Here is an 8,988-nt window from a genome sequence, read left to right on the forward strand (position 1 = left end):
CTCTTTGAGTGATTTTTTTTTTTGCATGTTCGTATGTCTATCGCGCAGCTGCTTTATTTTTGGCCTATGTTTGTTCCGCAATACATCCCTGGCGCGTCACTCGAGTTTAATATGCGAGGCATCGACGGGGCGTGATGTATGGCCTCGCCAGTGCGGCGTTCATGGCCCCAAGGCAGGCCCATGAACGGCACTATCTTCGTCCATTTTAGCGTGCATGTGGATAAATATGTGGACCCTATATGTCGACGCTTTATTACACTGCATCGCCTTATATAGACGATAAACTTAATAAACGTACGCACACACATGCCTAATAAACTTGGGCATGGTGCTTTATAGGCATTTGTGCTTTCCGGAGATGCCGCGTGGCTTTCAAAGCACCTGCCATTACTGGTGTTATGCTTCCCGCGCCTGCAGCATTGTTGTTTTCGTTGGTTTGCTTAGTTTTCTTTATCAATGCTTTGACCTTTCTTCTGCCCCGTCTGCCCTATAAGGCGTAGGTTCGGTTGCATTTCTGTGCCTAGAGTGACTGCTGCGAAGCCCATGCACCAAAGCCGCGTGCAGTAGCATGAAGGCGCAGCTTTTGGTTCTTGTTGCGTCGGATGCGGTCGGTAACTATCTTATCGCTTATTACGCGATCATTTGAATTCCTGGTTCACTCTCCCGCTTGAGTGTTGCTGTTGGGGTCTAATTTACTGTGAGTATAGCGTAAAAAAGTGCGAAAGTGAAACGGCGTTAGTAATGAGAAACATGTCTACGTCGCCCTGATTGGCAAAACAGAGGATGAAAGAGGTTGCTGCGAACGGTGAAGTGAATGATTGGCGTGCTCAACTCTGCGGCCTCGGTTGCTTTATGCTCCTACCTTGTTGAAACTTGGATCAACTCTGCAGGCGTTCCACTCCTTTCAGCTCACTCTGAAAGATGCCTTCTCTTTTAGAGAGCTTTTGCGGTCGTACGCATTTCTGATTACATTTCGGCCGTTAAGGAATAGGGCGGTAAGCTGTCCTGCAGTGTCGATACGGAAGGCTTGCCGCCCCACCCTTGTGAGCGAACTCGTAGAAGCGATGATGGCTGAATGGAAGAGCTCCCTATTTTCCCCAAATCACCGGCTTTCCCGTAATCATGCTTTATGCATGCACGTCAGCGCGCGACTCCTATTCTACCCAGTGCACGCGGCAGCGCTGTCCACCTCGTGGGAGATACATATATGGATGGAAATAGGAGAGAACGGACTGGGTTCTCCTCACTTACTTTATCAGGGCGAAATGGTTATGGCCAGTGACAGGATGTCTTCGTTCGCTTCCACTCTCGAATCTCGATTTGCTCCCCGTAGTTTTCTGCTGACCGAATGATGAATGGCCGCGGGGCGTACACCTGAAAGCTAGGAGAGGAGGAAGACGACGGCAATCATTGCGCGTGGACGGTGCGAGGCATATCAAGCCGATGCGCCAGCGTCGTCACTGCGCCATGCCATGCTGTATATGTGCGCGTGTACGCAGACCGAAGTCGTTCATTTACACACAGCAGTCGGCGTCGCTATCGCCTTTGCGTTTCATTGCGGCCCGAACTCCGCATTAGCTTCGCTTTGTACCTCGTTCCGCGTTATGAAAAATGGTCGCGCCCGGCTCGGCGCGCTATAATACAGCTCCGTCGTCATGTACGGACGACTGGTATCGCTTTGTTCTTGCTTGCTTCACGCTCGTTTTGACGATTCATTTGTTGCTTACGCGTGTTCTTTTCTCGCTAACAGTGTTTTTTTTTCTCTCTCTTCTTTATTCGCTACGTGGCTTACTCGCGTGGATAGTAAATTTAGGTACCGGTGCTCGTGGACGTACAGATGAGATTTTCTCGCTGTCGTCATCTCGGCATTTAGGATTCGCTGTATCGTGCGCGTGGGAAAGGTGACTTTCGACCCCCCCCCCCTCCCCTTCCTTCTCCTGTCTCTGCTTGACAGGAAAGCAACGATACAGCGGGGATATACGGTATGCGCTTACGGCATTGCTTTTTGCCAGGTGTTTTATCAATGCTTGACTTAGGGTAGTGGAATCCCGCGGCCCGCCGTATATTCGCGGTAAAACTAGAAATATGCTCGTATCAACGGCGTCTGAAATCTGGCTTGAGTATGTTAATATTTTTCTGTCCATCCGTTCGGAATATTCTTGCGCTTGCTGCACTTTTGATTGGTCGTTTCTATTCCTTCAGCTGCATACATATCGACTTTTAGTTGGACGAGTAAAATGTCTAATTAGGGAGTTTTAGCAGGTCGGTGAAAGCCGTACGGCAGCCTGGTTGGTTGCCTTCGTTGCTGCGTTGTTGCCAGAGGCGAACCGCGAAAGCGCACCTAGCACTGCGCATTGGCTGTCGCGTATACATATCTGCGCTAGCACATCGCTTCGCCAAAACTGTCTATCTCGCCATTAAACACATTTGTCTGTGTTGGCGGAGGCGGTCAATACGACGATGACAAGAAGATGAGAAAGTGGAAGTGAACAACGCTTTCTTGCTTCTAATGGAAGGATGATGATGATGAGGAAAACATTACGTTCAGAGGCAGAGGTCTTCAAGATTCTTGTTATTTTTTTTTTTTTCGAACTTTCTTTTAAAGCTTGCACCCGAGGTATTGCTTATATTGGCACTTCGTTTACTGCTTACATGGTATTTCTGCACAAGTGCGCGTGCGTTAGCGCGCATCTACCCAGCGATTTATACGCCGATGTGCTCGACATATCAGTTCATTAAAAGCACGTCTTTGTTTTTACTGTGGCTATACGGTGTGGGCTGCTGTGGTTTGGTTAATGTGAGCTTGCGCAAGGGAGAACGAACATCTTGTCTGATCGACCTTCTGTATGCGACGATAGCAGTAGGCGGGCTTATTTGTTTTCACAGTAGTTATTCGCTGTTTCATAGTCCCCGCACGAGCTGTTCTGACTTTCGCATCGTTCGCAAGGGCGTACTGGGTTGTCTCGTCCTCTCCGCCCTTCGCAAAATCCAGGCTCCTTTCTCCGCACATCGTAAACATGTCTCGTCTTGGCGGCGCATAGGACAAGAGCCCGCATCGCTCGTAAAAATGTCTTGGACGCTTTGAGGGCCACGCTAACCGTGAAGGCCGCCGGTGACGACTGGGCGCCGACTGCGTGGCTTGATTTCTCGAAGCTTGCTGTTCTCCGTGGTGGGAGAGAGAACATCTTTGTCCGAGCACCTCGTTAGTTGTGAGGCGGAGAAAGCTGTGCACAGCCAAACGTTGTGGGGAGACGCTGAGTCTTTCAGCCTCGCGTTTAGTTGCCTGTGTGCCAATAAACGCAAAGCTAGAGATGAGTCCGAAGGGATTGATAAATAGCTCCGGCTCAGTATGGAAACTATTTCAATAGAGGATTGGAGGTTGTCTGGAGACAAGTAACTCTTTTGTGTGGCCTGTCAAAGTATGCGGCTGATAAATGGAGGGAGAGAGAGAGAGAACACCAAAATACATTTTTACAAATCAGATAAGTGAAATACAAACATTAATGGGGAGCTGTATATTAAACTATGCGCCATATTATTTCAGTGTTACGAATTTTTATTGTTCTGGTTTAGCATGTTGGGAATTTGACACCGAAGCATCTCTTTGCTATAATTTGTATCTGTACGAAGTATGTACCCTTATTCATTCTAGTTGTGTAACTATTATTTCTCATTGTCAATTCTGCCAATTGATGAATTTTTTTTTGTTGTTGCCCTGCGGTAAGTATGATACCTACGCATTAATATTTCATAAAATATTTTCGTGTACACTAGGTTCGCCGTTACTGCAGCCTTGCGTTAACGCAGGATGAGGACAAATCTTGAAAAAGTGGTGCGCCCGGCTTGCCAGAAGCATGAACTTGTTGCATTCAACATCCGTGGAAGGCATTTTAAGTGGAACCTTGCTAGGGGGAATATGAAGACGCGCAATAGCAGTCCTGGTTTTTTCCCCTATTTTTTTTTTATGTATCATTGCTGCTACGTTTAGACGTCGTAGCGTGAGCTCTCTTTTAGCTCTCGTAACAGTCGCGTGTGTGACGACCCTTCCTTTTGTGCTGATTAAAGGGGGTGGGGACAAGGGAATCCGCTTTCTGTCGCCGCTGTAGATATGCATGTATATACAAAACCAAAGCCTTGTCATTAATACGAGATTTTGGTGCACGTTTTTTCATGCTGCTGAGCCATCAGCAGCGGCGAGTCTGTGCGGAGAATAATAATAATAATAATAATAATAATAATAATAATAATAATAATAATAATAATAATAATAATAATAATAATAATAATAATAATAATAATAATAATAATAATAATAATAATTGGTTCACGGGAAGGAAAAAGCGCAGTACCTGTCGCACTTTTTCTGTGTTCACCTGAACCGTGCTGTGAGGGAAGGAAGGAAGGTAGGAATGAAAGCGGAGAAAAAGAAAGGGGTGCCGTAGTAGGCAAAATCATATTCAAATGTGCGTGAGGTAAAGTACCACAAAACGAGGTTTTGTACTCACTGGCCTCCACTCGACCAAGAAAATGGCGGGGGAAGGGGGCACAGAAAGCGTGGTTTTCTTTCTTTCTCATGCTTGTGCGGCGCAGTGGTTTTTTTTTTTTTTTCTTTTCTTCCGTTTTGCGATTTCAAAGCCGGTTCGAAAAACGCGGTATTTCTGCAATAGCGCCCTACATTGCAGCCATAACGTACGCATAGAGTCGTTAATGCGCGAGCAAGTGCTTGGACGGAAGCAATGAACCACCGCCCAAAGAAGTAGCTTTTTTGTTCTTTAGAGTTGCTTTATTTCGCTGCTTAAACTGCCGTGTTCCAGGAGCCGCGCGCGCGTTTCGTTGTGATTTTATTTTAATTTTTAATTCGAGCTTCCCTGCCAGAAGAATGGCCTGGTTGGATGTTCAATCGTAAATTAGTTCATACGTTTCGCAGTTGTGCTTGAAATCTTTGAGGAAAATATCTTGATTCCGAGAATAAGCGGTAAAAGCAAATAACTGCATAATCTTTCTATTGCACTGGCTCCTAGGAAAATGGAACGCGTTCACCCACTCGGCGGTGCTAAGCGAAAACATTAATTAAGGCGCTCTGCTGCTAGTGCTGGTACTGCTGCTTCCGCTATCTGCTTTCTTTTATCCTTCCTAACGATCGCGGTTGCTTTCGAGATACGGCGAAGTTAATCTCTACTTTAATTAATGTGTGGCTGGGAGATTAGCGGCTTTACTCCCCCCCCCCCCCCCCCCCCCCCCTTGCATCGCCGCTGTCCAAGAAGCTTAATTTTTTTATTCTTCCTGCGTCTTTAGTGTCGGCTTTGATTTGCGAACTTTTTGATTATTCACTTTTATTTATCCGGGGCCACAATTAGCGCCAACTCTGCCCAAAGGCGTGGCTCTGTATTGCTGCGCGCGCTATCTTGAAAGTTCCGCGCTTTTAATTTAATTTTCGTCATTTTAGTTTTATCTGGAATCGTGGTTAAAGCTTTACTCCTGCTTAAATAATCCCCCTAGCCGTTCTCTTTCCTTTGTTCCTGTGAGGAGAAACGTGGCGCATTTTTTGAGATTTCGTCTGGCTGTTTTTCCGCCCGCTTTAAATACAATATTCAGGAAAGTTTTATCTGGCGGATTTAATCTTTAAATAAATAAGTGAATAAATAAATAAATAAGTAATTAATACTTGTAACAACTGACAGTCGATGCAATTTGTTACATAAGTTCTACTAATTATGATCGAATCTCGCTTGTCTCATGCGTTACAAAGCAACTAATAAGTCAATACTCCCGAGCCTCCATTGATGCAGCTAGTTTATTTCTTTAGCGTTTTGCCGAGCTGCAGTTTTTATGACAGAGCTTCGCTTCAGCAGTGGATTCGCCTTTTACGAGTTCACACACGGTAATCTGCATCTTTTGAAAGACAGGTTTTATGCGGATGGGTTATATTGAGCGTTTCTGATTCCCCGAAATCACTGGAACTTTAAACAGCGCTATCCGGTTTTTGAAAACGTGGTGGTTCTACTCTCTCTCTCTCTCTCTCTCTGTCGGTGCTCAGACTTGCCCATACAGATACGATGCGTAGGGTTAATAAGAATTAAGCAGGAGTTCCGGCTTAGCCATGGCTGAATCTGTGGCCTCACCAACTGAACTGGCCTTTGTCTCAAAAGGGCTCGCCTGCTTTCCTCCATGCCTTCGTTCCGGCACGGCTCTTTCACATAACTGAAAAACTCCCTGGCTAGATATTCTTGCCCGTTCTTTTAAAAGTTTGCCGCCTCCTCTTCTGGAGTACCTATCCGCGCGTGTCTTATTTGGCAAGTGCTCATTATTAATTACTGCTGACCAAACCCCAGCTCATTAGTTAACCTTCCCTCATAGTGTATTCCCAACTGTTATGGAGTTCCTCCTGCTATAGTTTCTATTTTTTGTTATTTTTTTCTTCATTCATGTTCCAGGCCACGAGTTCGCATATTTTGTATTCGTGGTTAATTCTGCCGTAATTGCATGGGCAGCTGGATTTTTTTATTTTTTTTTTTACTTCGGGGAAACGCTCGAAGCGCTTTCGGTTCTGTCCCGACGCGTTCCGCCGCCGCAATCTTGTTTTTGCTTTGTTTTCCATAACCAGATGGCAATAACGTTAGTACTCCATCGCCTGGTTACGCGAGTTGTCTGCGTATTCCCCTGCTAGTTCCTCATTCCGGCCCATTAGGCCTACTGTGCTCCATCTTTTGTGGAACCGGGCCGCGAGCCGGCCTAATGAAGTACCACTTCATCTTTTGGGATACCTCTGAGCCTAACGCGCTGCTTTCCGTTTTTGCTTCCTTTGTTTCCCCCAACTCTCACGAGCGTGCACGCAGAAAAAAAAATCTGATTAAAATAGGAGACTCAAGCTAAAGTCGTGCAAAAGAAAAAAGAAATCTGCAGAGAGCAGGTACGGGGAACAAAACACCGGCCTTCCCTTTTTCCTTGTTTAGCGTGGATGAAGTACCCTCGCCTCCTCTACATGGATTGCGTGCTGTAGCCGTGGTTGGGCTTTGTGCATTATATTCTCGCGCGCGGGATTAGGGAGAGCGCTGTAATGGAGGGGTTTGCGCTTTTAGGGCAGTGTGTGGTGTGCGGTATTTTGGCCGGGGGCACTGTTTTAACGAAGCGGCCTCGCAAGTACCCTCCCTTCTCTCTCCTCTCCCCTTCTCCAAGCCGCTCGCTCGGCCTTTCCCCACACTTCTCTCTATTCTCTAGCGGCACTGCTAACGAACATCTCGGCTTCCATTATCTACTCCGTCACTCCCAAGCTGGCTGCACGCCACCAGCGCCGCCTGTCTGCCGCCGTGGCGTGCCCTGTCGTCCCTTGCAACCCAACCCCTTTCCGCACGTAACACCCTCTTCCCTCCGCTCCTTTCGGCCGGAGTTTTCTTTTTTTCGCCTTCTTTTAAAATGTCGGCGGGTATGTTGTTGCCTTCATCCTGCTTCTTCGTGTCGTGCACAGCTGACAGCGTTCTTGGCATCTGCCCTCCGAGTGTCTTCTTCCATGTCGTACCCGCACCTTCCTCGGCTTTTGGCGAGGTGAAGTTGGCGCGAATGAGTTCGCCCGCTCTGCTGTAGGCCTAATCGCGTAATTATTGCGCCCTTAGGTTTTCTGAACTTCTTTTCCGCTTAATTAGCCCCTGGGTAGCGGAGGATGAGGATTGTTCCGGAGTTCAACGAGGGAGCGAGGTCGGATGTGCACGAGTGGCGTAATTCTAGCGGTTAATACGGAGCAGCTGCTTACTTGTACTCTAGTTTTTGTATTATATTCATGCTCGCACGTTGCGTCCCATTGAATCTTGTCTTCTCGCCACCGGCGTCGCCTATTTTCACGTCGATTTATAAAATACGTTCCTAAGCCGTTGCTGTATAATTGATTGTTGGTTTGTAGGGTTTAACGTCCCAAAGCCACTGAGGTTATGAGAGACGCCGTAATGGAGGACTACGGAAATTTCGACCACCTGGGGTTCTTTAACGTGCACCGACATCGCACAGCACACGGACGCCACTCCGTTTCTCCTCCAACGAAACGCAACCGCCGAGGCCGGGATTCGATCCCGCGTCCTTGGGAACAGTAGTCGAGCGCCGTAACCACTGCGCCTCCCCGGCGGTACTGTAGAAGAATTCAGAAGTCAATACTCGGTTGGAGTTGTAGCAATGGATTGCGTAAAGGCTCGTCGTCTCACGCGTCCAACAAGATTGAGGATTAGACGTGAGTCTTGCCGGTGGGCCCGAATCCTAACTCAGCTCAATTCAGCTTTGCCTTAGTGCTAGCCTGCTGTTCATTTTTCACTCCTTCTAGTGATTTCTATAGTTGAACAAGAAAAGCAAGGTCTGCCTAGTTGATGGAAAACGGAATCCACTGCGTATAGTTTCGACATGTCCCCATCTGCTAAGGGAGCTTCAAAGTCGCCTTAAAGACTGGTCCGGCAAAGCCTCTTCGTCTCAGATGCGCTATCCGTAGCGCCGGCCCTCCTCGGACATTCCTGGCGCAAGGGTAGTTCTTTCAAAACAGCCAGCTGTCTTGCATTCATATTTTATTTTTTCCTATTCTGGCAAGAAAGTTGATAGATTGGACGCTAGTTACTATATGGAGGGTATGTATAAATTTGATTGGGGCAGTTTTGAAACAAAGGATGGAGAGGCAGCTACAAAATGGTATCTCTTCCTTGCGATTCAGCAATCTTCTTTTCCCGTCCCAGCTCGTCGCGTAAGAAGGGAAAACAGGTATCAACAAAATTGCCCTGAAGTATAAAAGCGAAAATGAAGACGCGATGCAAGAAAGCCACCTGGTTCTAAGCCCGTGTCCTGTGCTTTTCACTGCGTGTGCGTCACTTTTTTTTTTTTATATATAGTCTTGACCTGTTTTAACGCTGGTGGGACTAAAAAACTTATCTTGCTTCCGGCGTTCTTGTTCGTCTTTATTGCCTTATTGTCTTGTTTGTTGTTCTCTTTCCTTTTCTCTCTTGGGCAACTGTCGGCCTT

This window comes from Amblyomma maculatum, chromosome 8 (genome assembly GCF_055883805.1).
Source record: "Amblyomma maculatum isolate TAMU_Amacu chromosome 8, ASM5588380v1, whole genome shotgun sequence".
NCBI lineage: Eukaryota > Metazoa > Arthropoda > Arachnida > Ixodida > Ixodidae > Amblyomma > Amblyomma maculatum.